Raw genomic sequence first — 19,822 nt, forward strand, 5'->3', positions numbered from 1 at the left:
ATCGAGACCACAGTGAAACCCCGTCTCCACTAAAAAAATACAAAAAATTAGCCGGGCGTCGTGGCGGGCGCCTGTAGTCCCAGCTACTCGGAGAGGCTGAGGCAGGAGAATGGCGTGAACCCGGGAGGCGGAGCTTGCAGTGAGCCGAGATTGCGCCACTGCACTCCAGCCTGGGCGACAGAGCAAGACTCCGTCTCAAAAAAAAAAAAAAAAAAAAACTCACCAAAGTGAAAATAAATCTCCCTTCTCAAACTGTAAGACCGCATTGAGCAAAACTCAGCTAGTGACTTTGGAACAAACTGGTACCAAGTCATTTAAGGAGGTAGGGCATCTGGTCACAGATTTCTGTTGCGCTATCTCTTGTTTCTGCTGCATGGCCCAGCCAGATCTAATAGTTCTGCTGCTTCTAAGCCATGCTTAGGGGCCATAGGAATCTTTGTTGACTGTGCTCTTGATCCCTCCTGCCAAGCCATTCTACCCTTTGATCTTGCAAACTCTCCAGCAATGCTAATTGATACAAAGAGTAGATTGTTGCAACTCTCAGTACCTTGAAATTTCTTCCTCAGCTCCTTCCCCAAACTTCTAAATAACGGGGAAATTTTTCCAGTGTGGCAGGGAAACACCACTCTACAGTACAATGTGTTCAACACATTTTGTCTATACCCTTGAATCACCTTTTTTTTTTTTTTAACTCTTCCATCATTTCTTCAAATTCTTCTAGACTTCAGCTTTCAGAAAACAAAATCCAGACAGACTTGGAGTCTCCTTTGCATTCTGTCCATACCTGGTTTGGTGTCCACAGTGGAAAAATGCCTCCTAAACAGACCAAAGAAAAAGGAAAACAAAACATAGAAAAACATACACAGATTAACATTGTAAAATTGTATTAATCCACAAAGGTATCATTGCACCTTTTTTAATTTTCACTGAAATCATTGGAAGTATATGAAGCCTCTTAAGAACTCCTTGCTGTTCTTATCCCAATGTATTGTTTTTGCTTTTGTAAGTAATTATTTTAGAACTAGCTGTGATACCCTTTATTAAAGTCTGTGATAAAAATGGCCCCTGGCTTAGCTGTTTTTGCTTTACCAAATTCCACATTACAGAAAACTGGGTAGAGAAGCAAATAACATGGTGAGAAAAGCCTGCCTTCTGCCTCAATTAGTCTTACCTCAAATAGAACTGTAAAGGATGCTCAATCCATTCTTTACTTGAAGTTCAAATTGTATATAATTCCTATACTTACAAGCCCGTGGGTTTCACCTATTTCCACACCTAAGTATATTACTGTATATTGTGGCTGTTCCTCCTGTATCTTCAACCCCTCTCTTTCCCCTGATTCCCTCTGTTTAGTATGTGAACTTGAAGTACAATTCTTCCCTTCACCCTTAAGCCCTGTATTAGTCCATTTTGACACTGCTATAATGATACTATCTGATACTGTGGAATTTATAAACAAAAAAGGTTTATTTGACTCACAGTTCCACATGACTGGAGAGGCCTCAAAGAACTTACAATCATGGTGGAGGTGAAGCAGAAGCAGAGACCTCCTTCACAAGGCGGCAGGAGAGAGAGAGAGTGAAGGGGGAACTGTGAAACACTTTGAAACCCATCAGCTCTCGTGAGAACTCACTTGCTATCACGAGAACAGCATGGGTGAAACCATCCCCATGTTCCAATCACCTCCCACCAGGTTCCCCCTCGACACGTGGGGATTACAATTCAAGATGAGATTTGGGCGTAGATACAGAACCAAACCATATCACACCCCGTTCACCTTCAACCTTCACAGCAAAACTTAATGAAAATGTCTGTAGTCTGTCTCCAAAATCTCTCCACCCCTCTTTCTCCAAGCCATCACAATAACTAATACTTTAAAGAAGCAGCTCCCACCACGGCAACTTCCTCATTGCTATATCCAGTGTAAGCTCTTCAGTTCTTATTTCATTTCTAATTTACTGTTTTCTGGTCTGTGTCCTCTATTCAACTATTGGCTCTACAAGGGCACCTATGTATAGTGACACGTACATGGTACTCCAAAACCCATCGTCTAATGAATGCACAATAGAAAGGAAGAGAAAGCAGTAGTCCTAATAACTCATAATTTTCAGGAAGAAAAATACATTATCTTGTAGAAAAAAAAATAATTTAGACCTCAGCCTTAAAGTAATTCACATATGCCTGGTATTTTAGTTTGTCTTATTTTTGGTTTTGTTTTCTTTTGTTGCTTTGCTATTGCTACTGCTCCTTGTTGATACTGCAAAATATTTCTTTATGGACTTTTCAAATATTCTCAACAAACTTCCATACTCAATATTCTCAGGAACTAATTCCAAAGTAAGAAGAACAGAACACCCTATCAAATCATTCAAAATATTTAGCTGTAACTAATGTTTGTCAGGCTCATTATGAAACAGTCCTGATATTATAAAATTTCAAGCTATTTTTACCTTGCTGATTATATTACTTTTGCTTTTACAGTACAGAATTCTCATGGTATGGTAATGTCTCATGTTCCATTTCATAATACAAGTATTTATTTTTATAATAATTCAATGGATAGTACACATTTAATGGAACCAAACTGGTGCATATACATAGATACACATATATATACGTATACTCAAGAAAGGAATCCAAGCTGGCAAAACTTTGTTTTTCATTATCTATGAAATATTGTTTTTATATTCGTTTTCTGGTTACCTTTTTCATAAATAAAACTTTCACCATATCACCATTAATTTGATAACATTTCAAAAGTAATTTAAAATAAAAGTAATAGCATATATAATATTTAGGAGGAAGGAAGAAGATACTACAACAAAAGAGAGGGAATTTCAAATTCTAAAGAAAGAAAGATGCATTTTTTTAACTTTCTTCTGTTTTGGAAATATAAGAACCACAATGATCAATTTTGTCTCTCAGATAAAAAGATCACCAAAAATATTTTTTAAATAATATTATATTGACAGTAAATAAATTTTTACAGATAAATTGGTTGTTTTGTTTAAACTCTTTAATGCTAATTCCACCATGATCTTCTATTATATCCCCAGGTTAGTGTTGGGGTGGATAAGGAGTGAGGTGGGAGAGAATTCTCTCCATCTGGGTAATCACTGTTGACCTTACAAAATGTGGAGGGAGAGAGAGAAAGTGAAGGAAGCAGGTTCATATAATTCAGAAATTAATAGCATGTATAACTTTCCTTAAACAATTCCTTTTTATGATTTTCAACTCCAAAAAATACACAAATTTGATCATCTCATTTCTATCACTAGTGCCCCATCGTCTACAGGGAATCACAGCCCCAATTACAGAACCCAGGAGGGTCAGGCTGTACCTCCCTCTGCTATCCATATCCAGGGCTGTAGCAGTTTTAAAACATCTGCCTGGCTGCTTCAAGCCCTCTCACATTCTCCTGCGTCTCCACAGAGTAGAACTATTCAAGACATCTACCTTTCCTAGGAAGGCTTCTAGCCCTCACAAGCACTCCCTCTTCTCTGCACCCTTGCCAGACCTCTGTTATCCCACAGATCATGTTGCAAGACAAATGTTTATCTCCTGCCACTTAATTTCAGACCGCTGAAGGGAAAAAAAAGAGTTGAAAATTAATCATCTGTGTATCCTTGTGATCAACTTCAGTGTCCTGTATAACCCAATAATATTAAAAGAATGAAGATAGCAAGTTTATGATCTACCTCACTTCACAATTAAGCTGATATGATCTAAACCAAACATTTATTAATAATTGACATGTCAGTAGTCAAAGATATAAATAACACTCAAATGTGAAGTGTAAATGATAAAAGGAAGCGGGTCATTGATAGAGAGGGCACAACGCTTCTCCTGCCTTTGGTCCCGTATCCACTGTGATCTCCCACTTAGCTTTTTTTCTTCTTTGTTACCCTTCAGAACAGTGTAATACTGTGTTGTCATGTGACCCTGAGCCTTCACTGAGCCACTGGTGAGCACTGTGTTAGAAGTCTCTTCCTAGACTCTGTCATCACCTCGCTCTGCATTCACCACCACTGAGTAAGGCAACTTTTGGAACCAAAAACCCTGAGAAATAAGTCATAAGATAACATTTCAATTGTATTAAGTCCTCTTCACACTGTATTCGGATGTTGAAGAAATCAAAAAACCTAGAGTCTGAAAAAGTGACAGTAGGACTTAGAGACTTTCATCCCTAGGCTTAGAGAGTGATATGGTATCCCCAAGCCTCCTGTGTGATCCAACAGGGCAGATTCATATTCTAGTTCTCCATGCAGGAGGACTCAGCAGGGAGGCTTCATCTGACAGCCTGATACACTTTTGGTTACCTTTGTCCTCTAAATCTTACCTGTAGGTGTAAAAACAAAGGCCTTATACGTTTTCTCAGAAGTTTGTATCCACGTGTTCTCTGCCTGAATGTATTTTCTCAGTCTGGCCCTAAATCCTCACCTCTCATTCTGTCTCTTGACTAGCTGGATGGTAGACTAGATTCAGTTTTGTGTGAAGCGCCATGAACAGCCTAACCCTAAATACCCCACTCACATAAGCTCCTCCAATTATGCGGACCAGGGCAATTTCTAAATAATCTCTGGGCTTACACATCACCACCACATCAGTGACCAGTCAAGGCTATGCCACGTTTCCCAGACAAAACATTCTGTAGTTCTCTATTACCTCGTCTCACCTGATTATCTATAATGTCCACATTGGCTTGGAAGCTCTGTTACCTTTGCTTTCTGTGTCTCTTTCTGCTGAATGTGATTTTATTATTTTGTGTATTTAAGCAACTCTGACACTTCTTGATTCTCTGTGGGGTGGGGAAGCATCACCAATGCATCCCTTCACCACCAAGAGCATCGACCTCGCACCTTGACTATTCTTGTGATTCTGATTCACCAAACTTTGACATTTACTCAGTTAATCGTCAATTGTCTGAGCTTAGGGAAAGTGTGGGAGTATGGTAAAGGTGTTCCTTTACATTAGTTCTTTCTTTTCCTGTATATACATATTTTCTTTTTTACTGTGATAAAATACATGTGGCCAGGTGTGGTGGCTCATGCCACCACTCTTGAGGTCAAGAGTTTGAGAACAGCCTAGTCAGCATGGCAAAACCCTGTCTCTACTGAAAAAAATAAAAAAATTACCCAGATGTGGTGGTGCACACCTATAATCCCAGCTACTTGGGAAGCTGTGGCAGAAGAATCGCTTGAACCCAGGAAGCGGAGGTTGCAGTGAGCTGAGACAGCACCACTGCACTCCAGCCTGGGCAACAACAACACTCAGCCTAATATATAAATATATATTTTACATATATATGTGTGTATATATATATATGTATTAACATAAAATTGACCATTTTAACCATTTGCAAGTGTACAGTTCAGTGACATTGAGTACATTCACAGTGTGCAACCACCACTGCTACCTCCAGAATTCCTTTTATCTTCCCAACTGAAACTCTATACCTGTGAAACAATAATTCCCCATCACCCTCTTTTCCAAACCCATGGCAAACACCATCTGACTTTCTGTTTCTATGAAGTTCACAACTCTAGGTACGTCATATACGTGAAATCATACAGCATTTATATGATTAATTCACTTAGCAGAATGTCATCAAGTCTCATCCGTGTTGTAATATATGTCAGAATTTTCTTTCTCCTTAAGGTTGAATAATATTTTATTGTATGCACAACCCACATTTTGTTTAGCCATTTATCCATCTATGGGCACTTGGGTTGTTTCCAGCTTTTAGTTATTATGAATAATGCTGCTATAAATACAACTATACATATATCTGTTTGAGTCTCTGATTTTTTTTTTCTTTTTTAGGGACCATGGCTTCCTCTTTCTTTATTGGGCTCTTTGTAGATGTCACGCAGGTCTAAAAGTTACGCTGTTAAATAATTATTTAAAAACTAATCAGGATGAAGGTCCTTGTCCAGAGTGCCAAGCCAGAAGCAAAAAGGAATGGGAGCAGTGGACTGGGGGGTATTCCTCCAACATCACCAAAACCCAGAAAACGAGGATCCTAAGCTCCTTCGCGGGCCAAATCTAGGGCTTGGGGCCTTGGGCTAACCCGCAGGTGCCTCTGACTGCATCACATTCAGAGTAAGGTAACCAGCAAGAGGCTGGAGGGAACGGCCAGCCGAGTCCAGACATAGACAGATGTAACTGGAAGGAGGACAGGAAATGGACAAATACTGTCCAGCTGTAGATAAGAGAGTGCCACTAAGGCAGGTTGAGGGGCAGGGGAGAGGCTGGGGGAGTGATATTGCAGCAATGCAGGATGCATAGCCCCAGGGTCCAGTCCTGAGCAGCTGGTCAGGATAGCAGCTGTTAGTTCCCAGATGGCTATCCTGACCCGAGCCCAGGTAGAGGTCTCACACATTGTGGGTCCTCTTGGTGAGTTGGGGCTCCTCATCCACCAGCTTGGACTTGAGGTGCAACTTGTAAGCCAGGGTGTCTCCAGGCCACTTGGTGATTTTCTGCTTCTAACACACCCAAATTTCCTGTACAACCTGCTGAATGAGTCTGAAGTCATGGCTGACCAGCATCATACCACCCTCAAACTCATTGATGGCATCTGCCAGGGCGTCAATGGTCTCAATATCCAGGTGATTGGTGGGCTCATCCAGGAAGAGCATGTGGGGGTTCTGCCAGGCCAGCCAAGCCAGAAACACTTGGCACTTCTGCCCATCTCACAAGTTCAGGATCTGTTGTTTCCCAGTGAGACCATATGGCCCAATGATCTTCCTCATTCCTTCCTTCTCCTTGATCTCTGGGTAGCACTTCATGTACTCCAAAGTCGAGAGATCTAAGTCCAGCTGCTCTTGTAAATGCTGATGGTAACGCCCTATCTTGACATGAAAGTGTTTTCAGATCATGCGTCTGTGGGTAGTAGCTCTCTAGTTAACAGCTTCAGAAGAGTTGACTTCCTTGCCTCCACTGGGCCCTACCAGAGCCACTTGTGTGTCAAGGTCAATTCCAAATTCTAGATTATTGTAGACGCAAGGCCCATCTTTTGTGTACTTGAAGCTCACATTTTGCACCGTAATGACAGGTGGAGGCTTCTTGCCACATGGTGGGAAATAAAATGACAGTGTCTTGTCACTCACGACCCTGTCAGTCCTGATGACATCATTTTCTGTAGCATCTTCTCCTTGCTCTGGACTTGCCAGGCCAGCTTGGCACTGCCATGACCAAACCTCGCAATGTAGTTCTTCATGTGTGCAATCTGATCTTGCTCCCAGTGAAACCTCTTCATCTGGCTCTCTCCTCCAGCGCTAGCCACATCTTCACATACTGATCATAATTACCCATATAATATTTCAGTTTCTTGCCATGCATGTGAATGATGTTGGTAGAGACACCATTCAGAAAATCCTGGGAATGGGAGGCAAGGAGCAAGATATGCTTAAAAGTTTTTAGTTCTTCTTCCAACCACATGCAAGCATCTAGGTCCGGGTGGTTGGTGGGCTCATCCAGGAGGAGCATGAAGGGCCGAATAAAGAGGGCTCTGGCAAGGGCAACCCTCATCCTACAATCCCCACTGAAGTCTTTTAGCTTCTTGCACTGCATGGCAGGTGTGAAACCCAGTCTGTGCAAGATCTGTGAGGCCCTCATCTCTGCCTTATCGGCATCCAGCTCCTCCAGGTGCTTGTAGAATTCCACGAGCTTCTCACACTCCACATCTTCATGAGCCAGTCACTCTGCCTCCCTCTCCAGCATGGCCCGCTGTCGACTTCCATCACACACTGCAAGGGTGTCTTGTCACTAGGGGGCATCCCTCGAGTCAGATGGTAGATGTCGATGTGCTCAGGGACGGGCACTTCACGTTTCCCAATAGCAGAGAGCAGCATGGAATTTTCAATTCCTTTTAAGCCAATGAGGCCATAATGATGGCCTGAGTTCAATTCCAGTTTGGTGTCACTGGGCAGTCTTGACCGTGAAAGGTGAGTGAGAGGTTGATAATGTGAACATCAGTACTGCAGGGATGAGAGGCCAGGATGCCAGTGACAGCTCAAGCAGCAGCCTTCTTCATTTCAAAGTCCTCTAGCTCCTTGGTCAGCAAATCCACTTCTGCCGTGTCTCTGCCATTGGCCTCATTTCTGCCACCTGTGGTTCTGTGACAGCATCTCCATTTTCTTCATGTCCTTTTCTGGGCTGCTGTCAAGCTTTGACAGCCTCCTACTTTTTGGCTGCCTTCTTCCTGGCCAGGTCAGAGGGCATGATGATGATCCACAGGGTTAGGTTACTGTTATTGCAGGCAGCTGGGCCTTGCCGCTCGGCCTCTGAGTCCATATTTTTTTTTTATTATTTTAAGTATATATACCCAGAAGTGAAATTCTTGTATCATATTTTAATTCTATGTTTAATTTTTTGAGGAACTGCCATGCTGTCCACATTTCTTCTTGTATCCCCTGTACTCCAAAATGTCTCCTTAGGTCTGGTGTAAATATTTTAATATAAACAACGAGGGCAACTGTATTCATTATTTATGGCTGTGTATCAAATTACCCTCAGCTTAAAACAATAAACATTTATTATCTCAGTTTCTCTGGGTCAGGTCTGGTTTCAGCTTAGCTGGGTGCCATTGACTCAAGGTATCTTGCAATCAAGGTATCTTGCAATCAAGGTATTAGCAGAGATGATAATCAACCCAAGGCTCAACTGGAGAAGAATCTACTTCCAAACTCACTCATACACCTAGTTGGGAAGTCTCAGAAGATGCCCTTCCATGTTCCCTCAGATGGCCATTGGCATGCACCAGGTTCTCACTGGATGTTGATCAGAGATATCAGTTCCTTGACACATGGACCTCTCCATAGGCAGCTCACAACATGCCAGGTAAGTTGTTTTCTTCAGAGTGAGGACTCCTGGAGAGAAAGAGGGCAGGAGAAAGCTTGAGCAAGCCAGTCTTTTCATAACCTAATCTTGGAATGGCATCGCATTTCTTTTCCTGTATTATAGTCATTAGAAGTGAATCAACAGATTCAGCAAACACTCGGGGGAGGGTATGATACAAGGATGTGAGTACCAAAAGGCAGAGATCGTTGGGGGCCATTTTAGAGGCCGCCTACCACAGCAAGAAATGTGTTTTGCTTTTGTTTTCATTGCTGTAACCTAGAACAATTGGGATCTAGAAAATAACGGTTTAATAACGAATGAATATTAGTAGGAATGTAACATCTCAGCTTTCACATTTTTATATGGTGTTTGAAATCAGAGAAAACTTAACATAGCATACCCTAACTTATGATGCTTTGAAAAACTGAAATATATCTTTATCTTTTTTATTATGTTACATTAAAAATCAGAATCAAATTTAGCTTCTCTCCCAAAAGACATGAAGAAAACAATACCAGGTACTGACTCCTTTTGTATATTTCCCGGTATTCTGGTGGAAACTTTGTCATTGTATGACCTATGGGAATAGATAATATGGTTGGAGATAATGCAGTCTATTTTAAGAATTTTACATCAGTTACTAAAAGGCTTTTACGCTCCAAGTTAAGGAAAGCAAAGAATATTACACTAAATATATGCATGCTTTTATTCCTGGATTCTTTTTTTCAAATGTCATATTGATCTTTACAGGAGGCTTTTATATTACATCAGTAATAATAAGGAAAAAATATAACTTTATTATCATAGGCTGCTATATTGGGTGCCAAAGAGATATCTAAATATGCCCTTAGCCCCTTAATTTTTTTTAATAATGTTATTTGGTGTTCTTTTCCAAACGAATGACTTCCTATACTCAGAATTTTATAATTGGTGATAATTTATTAGGCTTCCTGAAAGTTGTTAGGTATGTTATACCATGTACTCCCTATAAGTGTGAAAAATGTATTATTGTATTTATTCAAGAGCCATGGGCCAGTTTAAGGAGAAAACTCAAACGTTTAGCAGCAGTGCATTGGACAATCCCAGAGAAAAAGTTGTACAATACACTGTTCAAATCTTTCCAACTAAAAAGGATATAATTCTTAGCCAGACAAGATCATAAGCTATGACACATATGTTGTACTATGGATACAGAAGTAAGTTTCACCTATTAGCCAACTCAGATCAAGTAAAAGTGACAATTTTAAGGAATGTATTCAAAGTATTATGAAACCAGTCCCAGATTTTAGCATACATATGTAGTTTTCAGTTAATAATGACTGCCAGTGGTGTGGAAAAAGAGAGCAATAGCAAAAGGTTTCTTCCTCTTTCTGTATGTTGTATGATAATGACCACAATAAAATGGCATCATATATTTATCTTATACTTCATAGTTCCTAACACAGTTAATGATGAAAAATATTTTTAGATTTTTTATCTCAATATCAAGTACTCCTAAATATTTATTGTACTTAATTTATAATGAAGCAAACTCTAAAATCACCTCTAACTCTAAAAGTTTACTATAATATGATAGAAACTTGTACCAATGTTAGTTTCAGTAAATAAAAACATTTCTTTCATTTTAACAATAAAATGATATTATTGTATCTATTTAATAACTTCTCAAAATCTGACATTTCTACTTACTTTTTAAATAATTCCACAAACACATATGTTTTTTAGCTTCTTTGATATTCCTAACTCAATAAGACTTTTAAAAATCTATTGGCACATGCCTGTGGTCCCAGCTACTTGGGAGGCTGAGGTCCTGGGAGCACTTGAACTCAGGAGGTTGAGGTTGCAGTGAGCCATGATTGTGCACTACACTCCAGCCTGGGCAATAGAGCAAGACTCTGTCTCAAAAATAAATAAATAAATAAATAATAAAGTATTTGATGTCTTTTTTTTTTTTTTTTTTTTGAGACGGAGTCTTTCTCTGTCCCCCAGGCTGGAGTGCAGTGGCGCCATCTCGGCCCACTGCAAGCTCCGCCTCCCGGGTTCACGCCATTCTCCTGCCTCAGCCTCCCGAGTAGCTGGGACTACAGGCGCCCGCCAACACGCCTGGCTAATTTTTTTGTATTTTTAGTAGAGACGGGGTTTCACCGTGTTAGCCAGGATGGTCTCGATCTCCTGACCTCGTGATCCGCCCGCCTCGGCCTCCCAAAGTGCTGGGATTACAGGCTTGAGCCACCGCGCCCGGCCTTGATGTCTTAAATCATAAACCGTTCTAAAATTTAGAATTCCAAGTATGTTAGTTATAATCCAAAATTATGCTACTTATTACTAAAATTTCTTTAGAACTTCCCAACTTTGCTCTAAGAACAGATAGATACATCTAGAGTCCAAATTCAATTTGTTCTGTTCATAGCAAGTAAGTTTTACCTCTGCTTTCTCGGAGGGTTGATAGTCAATATTTCAATTGAAATGCTGTAATTGTTATTGTTTTAAATTTGGGGGCACTGATTTAAAAGCTGAATCACTCACATAAATGATTAAAGGTTAAAGCCTTAAAATAAAAACATAATTCCTTAAGAAATAATATTATGAAAGAAATGGAAAAGAGACATGACCAAGAAAATCCAGGTCCTTTATTATCGCTTAGAACTTAAAATGATAAGCATAATTGTTGAGCAACAGATAGACTGTCATAGTTCTAAAGTCAAGAACTAAGAATCTCAAGCAAGGGTTTTTCAGACTCAACAAAGTTTATATGATAATAGTGCAATTTCAAATTGTATAATAAAAATGTTCTTGGTTGCTGTTGATTAACCTACCAAAGTACGATTCCCAGTGCGAATTTTTTTTAACTTTCTCACATCTTTTTCTTGCACACATGGTAGTGACACTCTTTCCATATTGCGGTTGGAAATCAGCTTTAAAACCTGGCGAGCTACAGAAGCCCCATCCTTTGGTCAAACTATGAATACCCAAATTCTCTAGAATTGGTTAAGGTAGATCCGTAGTCCCTTGACTGACTCTTAAGTGCCTTCATGACTAATTTTCCACACAAGGCTTTCTTATTACCAATACTTGGAAAGAAAATGAAAAGTGCCAATTAAGGTAATATTTCTATTGATTAAAAGAACCAACTATTAATGTATCGTTTATTTATCAGAAAATAATTATATTTTATTTTATATCATTTTACAATGAAAACTTTAAAACACATTGTGATTATAAACTTGGAAGAGGCATTTGATAGAGGTTCTTAAGCTAAATTACATAAAGTTTCTAGGCTTCAAGGTATCTGTGAACTTTCTGAAACTGTAAGATATTTTATGTTGAAGAACATGTTTCTAATAACATCCAGAGAGAGAGAAGAGAAAGACAGAAGTGAAGGATGACTGACTCCAAGGTTAGTAGCGTGAGCAACAGAAAGAATGCAACGTGCCATCAGCTAGGAAGGGGTGATTCCAGGTGGAGCCATTGTGGAAGGGTGGGTTCAGGTGTTCAGTTTCATATGGACTAACTTTGAGATGTGTATCAGATAAACTCATGCCACATGAACTAACTTCACAGAGAGGCACAAGATGGTAAGAAAAATAAAACTCCAAAAAATTATGTAGTGTTCACATAAGTAATAATGCTATTAAGGATATGCTACAAAAATGGTAGGACACCTTTCCTGAGATTTGTGTAAATGTTAATCTAATTTCCCTGTCAGGTACATTTAAAGACCAAGAAATCAGTTTTGCCTTTGAAAGAGAAACCATTTTCTTTCTATATGTGTTTTTTTGTTATACCAATGATACACAGCTATTAAATATAGTTATAAATATTTAACCTATTAATGGTTGTGTTACACATTATAAATAGCTTTATGAGCTCACCAAGCACTGTAAGTGATATACTCTGGTTCCCCAAGGAACCATGGATAAAGTCACTGCCACAGTGGACGACATTATGTGCATTCACCAGTGACAAATGAGTGCTATGTCAGTTACAGATACTATATTGAGTTTATTTTAGTCAGGAAAGTTGGTGGCAAAGAGAAGCTATTGTGTAAACTGATCTTGTCTAACTGATACCATACTAAGAAAAAAAAATCATTCTTTTGGAATTAATTTTACACCACAGTAGCAAAATAGTGTGGCTTTTTTTTAAAAACTCCTGAAATTAACGTAAAAGAATGTGTCAACGGCATTGGTTATTCAGGACCCCTACATACCACATTTTGAAATTTTCTACTCATCCATTTCTTTCTTCTTTGTCTGCTCTCATTTTTTTTTCTCTTCCTTTTCAGGGGGATTTCTCTTGCTTATACTTAGGATCACTGCTAAAGGGTAAAATTAATAAGTCATCTCTGCAGACAGCTGTAGCATAACACGCAAAAGGGAAGGCAAGCCAACTTGACAGAGGTCCAGGTCTCTAGGCACAAGCTTTGTGGCCTTGGGTTGGATACTTAATTTTCATGAGTCTTGATTGTGTTACACACATCCATTAATCTCTCTCTGTATCAGTTTTCCCATTTGTAAAACAGAAATAAAGCACCAGCCTAGCATTGCAGTGAAATTAAGTGAATAAATGTAGAGAGTTATTTAGTGTAAGCTACTATACTAATATAATTAATATAATACAGTATGGTAATAATCACCGTTTTCTAATTGAGATAAATATGTGTAAAAGGAATGCCAGCTAATTATATTATTTAGCCCTCAATTATTGAGCTCCAGACTGTATATCAGCCTCTGCACTGTGTATTTGTGGTACATTATCTGCAATCTTTACAGCAACCCAGAAAAGCAGACTTTACTTCTCCATTGTACAAGAAACTAAAACCGAAATGCAGGTAAGTGATGTGCTCAGTCACACAAATAGAATGTGGCAAAGACAGAAGCTGGCCCCAGGCCAAGTCTGCCTAATTCCCAAACCTATGCTCAATCCCTCACCCACAAAGAGAATGGCAAGATGACCAGTACACTTGAAGGCGCAGCCCACCAGCTTAGTCTCGTGCCCCAGCAAAATTACAGGAATGTGTTGAAACTCACTGTTCTCATCTGTAAGCTTACTCTACACAATCTTCAGGAACCCAGAAAAATAAATTCCCAGAATGAGTGGGGATTCTGGGATCTGTACTTGTTTTAAAATGTGGTTTGTTTTTGCAAAGTCAGTTACCTAATTAAATTCTTTGCCATTCTCAGGTTATTCTCATAAAAAAATTGACGTCAACACAGAGAAAAAATGTCCTTAGATCTACAAAAGCAAGAGAAAGCTGTCTAGGCTACATAAACTCTGTTTGCTCTTTCATTCTGTCCATTATGTGCTTTAAACATTCCCCCAAGAAAGTGAAATTATATGCTATAACAAAGACTGCAATGTATTTTTATGTATTTGCATTATCTGTTTATGGTACTTTTAAAGAATACTTTATTTGCTATTTTAATAACAAGGAATTATTTTCTAGTTATCATTCCCTCATTTATACATTAAATATGGATGAATAAACTTGATTTAATGTGTCACTTCTGCACAAAGATATGAACATCCTCTGAAATTTAAAGAAATGAAAAAGAATTTGTGTTTCTTACCTTCATTATCAGTACAACTAGGCTTAGAGTCAATATATCTGGATTATATCAAGCCTCTTTCAGTTGTCCTTAGATTACTTCTACTAGACATAAAAATTGTCTCATAGCACCTAAAATCTATATTACAAAATTCTTGCCATTTATTTTTATTAATGCAAAGCCACTTATTAGATTTTTATAAAGATACAAGGATAAATTAATTGTAACTCCAACCCTCAGATGTTCTTTGAAAGATAGCAGCAATACCTTTGGAAATTAGATGCTGTATTCACAATTCAGGACAGCTAGGGAGACTCCATGATAGATTATTGCAGGAGCATTCACAATATATAAAATTAAAGTAGAAAGTTAAAATAAGAAATTTTTCTTGTTTTTGGTTAAAGATGAAAATTAATACAGGATACAAACTAAAACACTAAATAGATAAATCAGTATAACTCCCTGATCCCTGCTACATATCTATAATTTACAAAATTTCTGTTAATTTTGTGACAAAGTTTCAATTTCCTAAGAACTCTCACATTAACTAAATTACTGTATTTGAAGTAGCAAGAGATTTTGAACTATAAAACATTATGTTGATTGATTGTGATACTCAAAAGTGCTTAACACTTATTTAGCGCTTTACATTCTGAAAGCACTTTACAAACATTAACGAATTAATCATGTCACTGTGATGTCAGGAAGGTGGTAAAATTACCATTCCTGAGATGAGGGAATTAAATAAAGTGGCTTATGACAATGAAAGACTTTAAAAGTCGGGCCGGGCGCGGTGGCTCACGCTTGTAATCCCAGCACTTTGGGAGGCCGAGGCGGGCGGATCACGAGGTCAGGAGATCGAGACCACGGTGAAACTCCGTCTCTACTAAAAATACAAAAATTAGCCGGGCATGGTGGCACGTGTCTGTAGTGCCAGCTACTCGGAGAGGCTGAGGCAGGAGAATGGCGTGAACCCGGGAGGCGGAGCTTGCAGTGAGCCGAGATTGCACCACTGCACTCCAGCCTGGGCGACAGAGCGAGAGTCCGTCTCAGAAAAAAAAAAAAAAAAAGACTTTAAAAGTCTAAATATTGAAACCTCAGTAAATATTTAAATGACTAAAGCAGTGAGTTGACTGTATATGATATGAAGAAAGCAGTGCAAGTTAATACAATATTGAAATACAATCAAAGCCACCTTTCAACTGTGGCACATAGAGTCTGTAGCCATTGCTGACTACCCATACATCCCTACTAACCTCTGCTATTCTCAAAGAGCTATTATAGAATTAATTCAGCTAATATTTTAAAATTATAACATCTTCATAAACAAAATGCCCTGTGAATTAAAACAATTTATGAATGTTTTAGTTTTCATTATTAATCATGTTTTAGAAAAAAATATCAACTACTAGAAACAGTTTTTTTAAATCATTTTAAAAAGAACAATGGTAACTAAGAAGTCTAAGTTATTTCCAAGGCAGAATTTTTTACTGACAACTTTCTAAAATACTATCAAAAAGTTTATAGATTCTTAAAATAATGCCAATCAGAAATAATTACTATTTAAGTTTTACCAAATATTTTTATTTATCAAAATCCAAACTGGTCTTCTGAAATCACAGATATGTATTTTAGAAAAAAATTTAAGTAGATATATAGACACATGCATACCACATACATATACAGACACATATGTACGTGTATGTGTGTGTGTGTGTGTGTGTGTGTGTGTGTGTGTGTGTAGACTGGCCTCCAACTAGACAGCCACAATCAGAACATTTTCAGTAGTAAATTACAATTTGTGTAGTTACCTTCTTGTTCAAACATTAAATAGTCCTAGCTTTTGAACTTTGAGTGAGCCCTTAAGTGTCATCTGAATAAACCAGAAGAGAGGCATTTACGTCATTAGCACCATCACAAAGTATACCCTCTCATCAATTCAGATGCAAAGTTGTTTCAAATATTTTCTTTTTTAGTTTCAACTGGTTTCATATCCTAGCCAAATGAAGGAAGAGTTCAGATCTTGAAACCAGAGGAAAATAAAAGAAGTATTAAGAGAATTTGATTATTTTATCACAAGATTAGGAAAACCATCTGCATTGAAACCTTATTCTGAATTTGGGGGCTTCATATTGACCACAGAGTTACTGATATTACAGTCTCATGTGGTTTCATAACACTGAAATAAATAGGAGATTGAAGGAAAATGAAATGCAAATGGACAATATGCAAACATTTGGAAGATATTCTGCCTTATTAGTATTTAAAGACGTGTAAAATAACGTTACCATAAGATTGACAAAAATTAAGAGAATGCCAAAACGTAGGGATGATAAAGGTGCAAGGAAATAGGCCCTCTCACAGACTTTCTTGAACTGAAATGAATCAAATCCTTCTGTTTAGTGATATAAGCAAAAAAGCAAACAAACAAAAAGAAAGCAGCCCTCTAGGAGACAAATGTTTGTCCTAGGATGTTACTAAAGCATCCTTTGTAATGGAAAAGAAAACAAAAACTAAGTATATACCAATAAGGAAATAGTTGAACAAATTATGGTATAATGATATTTATCAACACAATTCCATTTTTGAAAAGTGTATTATATTTGTATATATGTGGATACTTTTGAATAAAATTTTTAAAAATTTCAAATATAGGCACAAAATATTAATTATAGTTACCTCTGGGGGTTGAGATTTTAAGAATAGGAGTGGGCAGAGAAGCTTTTCACTTTTATTACTTTATTTTTAAGTCCTAAGTTGTAAGTGGTTTTGGTTTGTTCATTTTATTAAATAAATAAAACAGGGAAAATATTTTAAGACTAATATAATTTACATTATCTTCATAAGTTTGTGACTTGATTAAAATTTTGGAAATAATTACACTAATTGATATTGCCTTTTATAAGTAGTGGAGAAAAAATCTAATAATCAAGAAGGTGTAATTTGGGATTCTACTGGCCAACTGATAGCAACACCTAAAATTAAACTTTTTAATAACATAATAGAGAAACAAACCCCTAGTCTATTCATCATATTACCATATTTCCCACATTAGCTACATTTTGAAGGTCCAATCTGGTTTTATTTTAGTTTCTTACTTCTTGCAGTAATAATTTGTCACTGAATTTTGGAGGGATGTCAATATGATGCTGAAGTGCCAGGTTGCCACAGAGCAAATATACCCCAGAAGACCAACTCTAAAAGACACAGAATGTTGACATGTTCATGCTCCTGTGAATTCCGTGTCTATGTCAGCCCTAAATTGTACAAAATTAAGCAACAAAGCTAAAAGTTGATTAAAAGTACTTTTTAAAAATTGTTCATTTATTTCCTAATGACATGGAAAGTTCTGTGCCTTTGATTTTTCAAATGCCAAAAATATGGCCCACTTGATTGATGTATCGATCAATGGCAATATTTGTTTTAAATATATGTACTGTATTTTAAACATATGTACACGTGCATACTACACATTTGGTTAGATATAGAGATGAAAGATGATAGATAGATAATAGACAGATGTAGAAAAAAACAGATTCTTGTCACATGACCAGGAAAATCTAGGCACGTGGACACCTTGTAGGGTGGGTAGGGCAGGGTTTATTGGGTGAAACGAGAAAAGGAAAGAGGGACTCTCAGCAAAGCCAGACAGAGTCCTGCTGCAGGACTCCCGCCTCACGGATTGATTCCCAGGTCACCACCCAGGAACTGAGGAGGCCAGGCTCCTTCCCACTGCAAACGCCCGGAACTTCCCGAGGCTCCGCCCCGTCCTCCCAGTGCGCAGGTGAGTATTATTCAGAGAGAATCAGTGGGAAAAGGGCCAGGTTCATCCTGGGACCAGCAGTCCGATTTTTCAGCCTTCAGGCTATTTTAGGCTTTAAGGCGGGGTTCATCGAGGTCCCTTGGCTATCTCCTGTCTCTATCACAGATACATAGATACACTGAAGATAGATAGATACACAGATGAGCTATGGCTCATCTGGAATTTTTCAGCAGCTCCTTACTTTACCTTTCTATACCTTAAAATATCGATTGAGTTTTGACATTTAAAACTTTTTTAAATAAAGAAAAATAATTAATGCATACTCTAAATTCTGCTCTTTTGCTCTTTTTTATTCTAAAATTCTAAGAGAAATTCTGAAAAGACATCCACAAATGTGTTAAGATGCACAGATTCTATCACAATGGAAAATAAATCAACAGATATTCTGAAGAAGAAAAATGAAAAGTGGAAGTTTTTTGTTTTTTTTTATGAAATGCCAGGAGGTTGTGTTTGTGTTCATGAGAAACATTATCTTACCAAAGAATGCTGGTATTCTCATTTCCATTTATATAGGAAATTGATTAATACTTAACTAATTGGCACATGCAAATGGGGATTAACTGAATTCACTTTTCTCCACAACTCAACGACTGTAATTTAGATCCTTACTTAGATTTAAATCTTTTATTATTTTTGAAGGTAATCATCTTCCTGTTGTTAGAAATAAAATATCAAAGCACCATGCTAATTATAGCTCGTGTCTCACAAATTAGCTAATTAACATTACTGAAAAGCAAATGTACAGCGAGCAAAGTTTAAACTCCTGAACTGGAGTCAAGCCTTCATGCAATACAGTGGTGAGATACATGCTATTGAATGCCATTGGGTCAGATATACTTTGGAGCTAATAACTGTAGTCAGATATTTAGTTTTTCTTCAAATAAATAGCTTATTCTGATGTTTCCATGCAATTCCACCTGTGAACTTCTTGTGATTAGCTCTTCTAGACGGAGATGTGAGGTGGGAAAACAGAATGATGCGCACGGCTAGGAAAAGCCATCTTTTAGTAAAATCTCGAAAGTTCTCAAGGCATGCATGACTTGCTTGGGAAACTATAAAACCAGTTGTGTTCATAATTTTGTGTTTGCTAACTAATATATTTCAACACCTAAGATGCTGGCAACAATAATTCTTTAGATTCAGGGCAAAAAAAAAAACTGTTTAGCAGTTAATTTAGAGGGAAATGGCTAGAAATTCAAAGTTCCTGAGTGATAGGAACCTAATTCATCTGTGTGCCAGTTTAATCTATGGTTGGATAGTCATGTAGAATCAGGGCATGTTTGGAGGAGCAGCCCTAAAGTAAGCAGGGATGTGGTCTTCATCAGAAGTATTAGAAACAGGGCTTAACCATGACTATTTGCATATTGAATGTTTATTAAGCAGTTATTATGTGTCAGAGAGTATATTACAATCTTCATACCTGAGAATGAGAAAGACTGATGAGACTACGACCTCAAAAAGCACACAGAGATACAAGAGACAAAACAAATGTGTAAACAGAAAAATAATTAAGTTAATTAAATGTTGGAGTACGTGCAACAAACAAAAAACCAGAAGGGTGAAATAACACCAAAGTAAAAAGACTGACAAACAGAAAGATCTAGTCATG

The 19,822-nt window shown here is 37.8% G+C and overlaps 1 pseudogene; it reads right to left on the reverse strand.

The window, feature by feature from the left end:
• Positions 1–809: 809 nt before the first annotated feature.
• On the reverse strand, positions 810–8,568 carry LOC129471398 (ATP-binding cassette sub-family F member 2-like; annotated as a pseudogene).
• Positions 8,569–19,822: the final 11,254 nt, after the last annotated feature.

Source organism: Symphalangus syndactylus, chromosome 21 (genome assembly GCF_028878055.3).
Source record: "Symphalangus syndactylus isolate Jambi chromosome 21, NHGRI_mSymSyn1-v2.1_pri, whole genome shotgun sequence".
NCBI lineage: Eukaryota > Metazoa > Chordata > Mammalia > Primates > Hylobatidae > Symphalangus > Symphalangus syndactylus.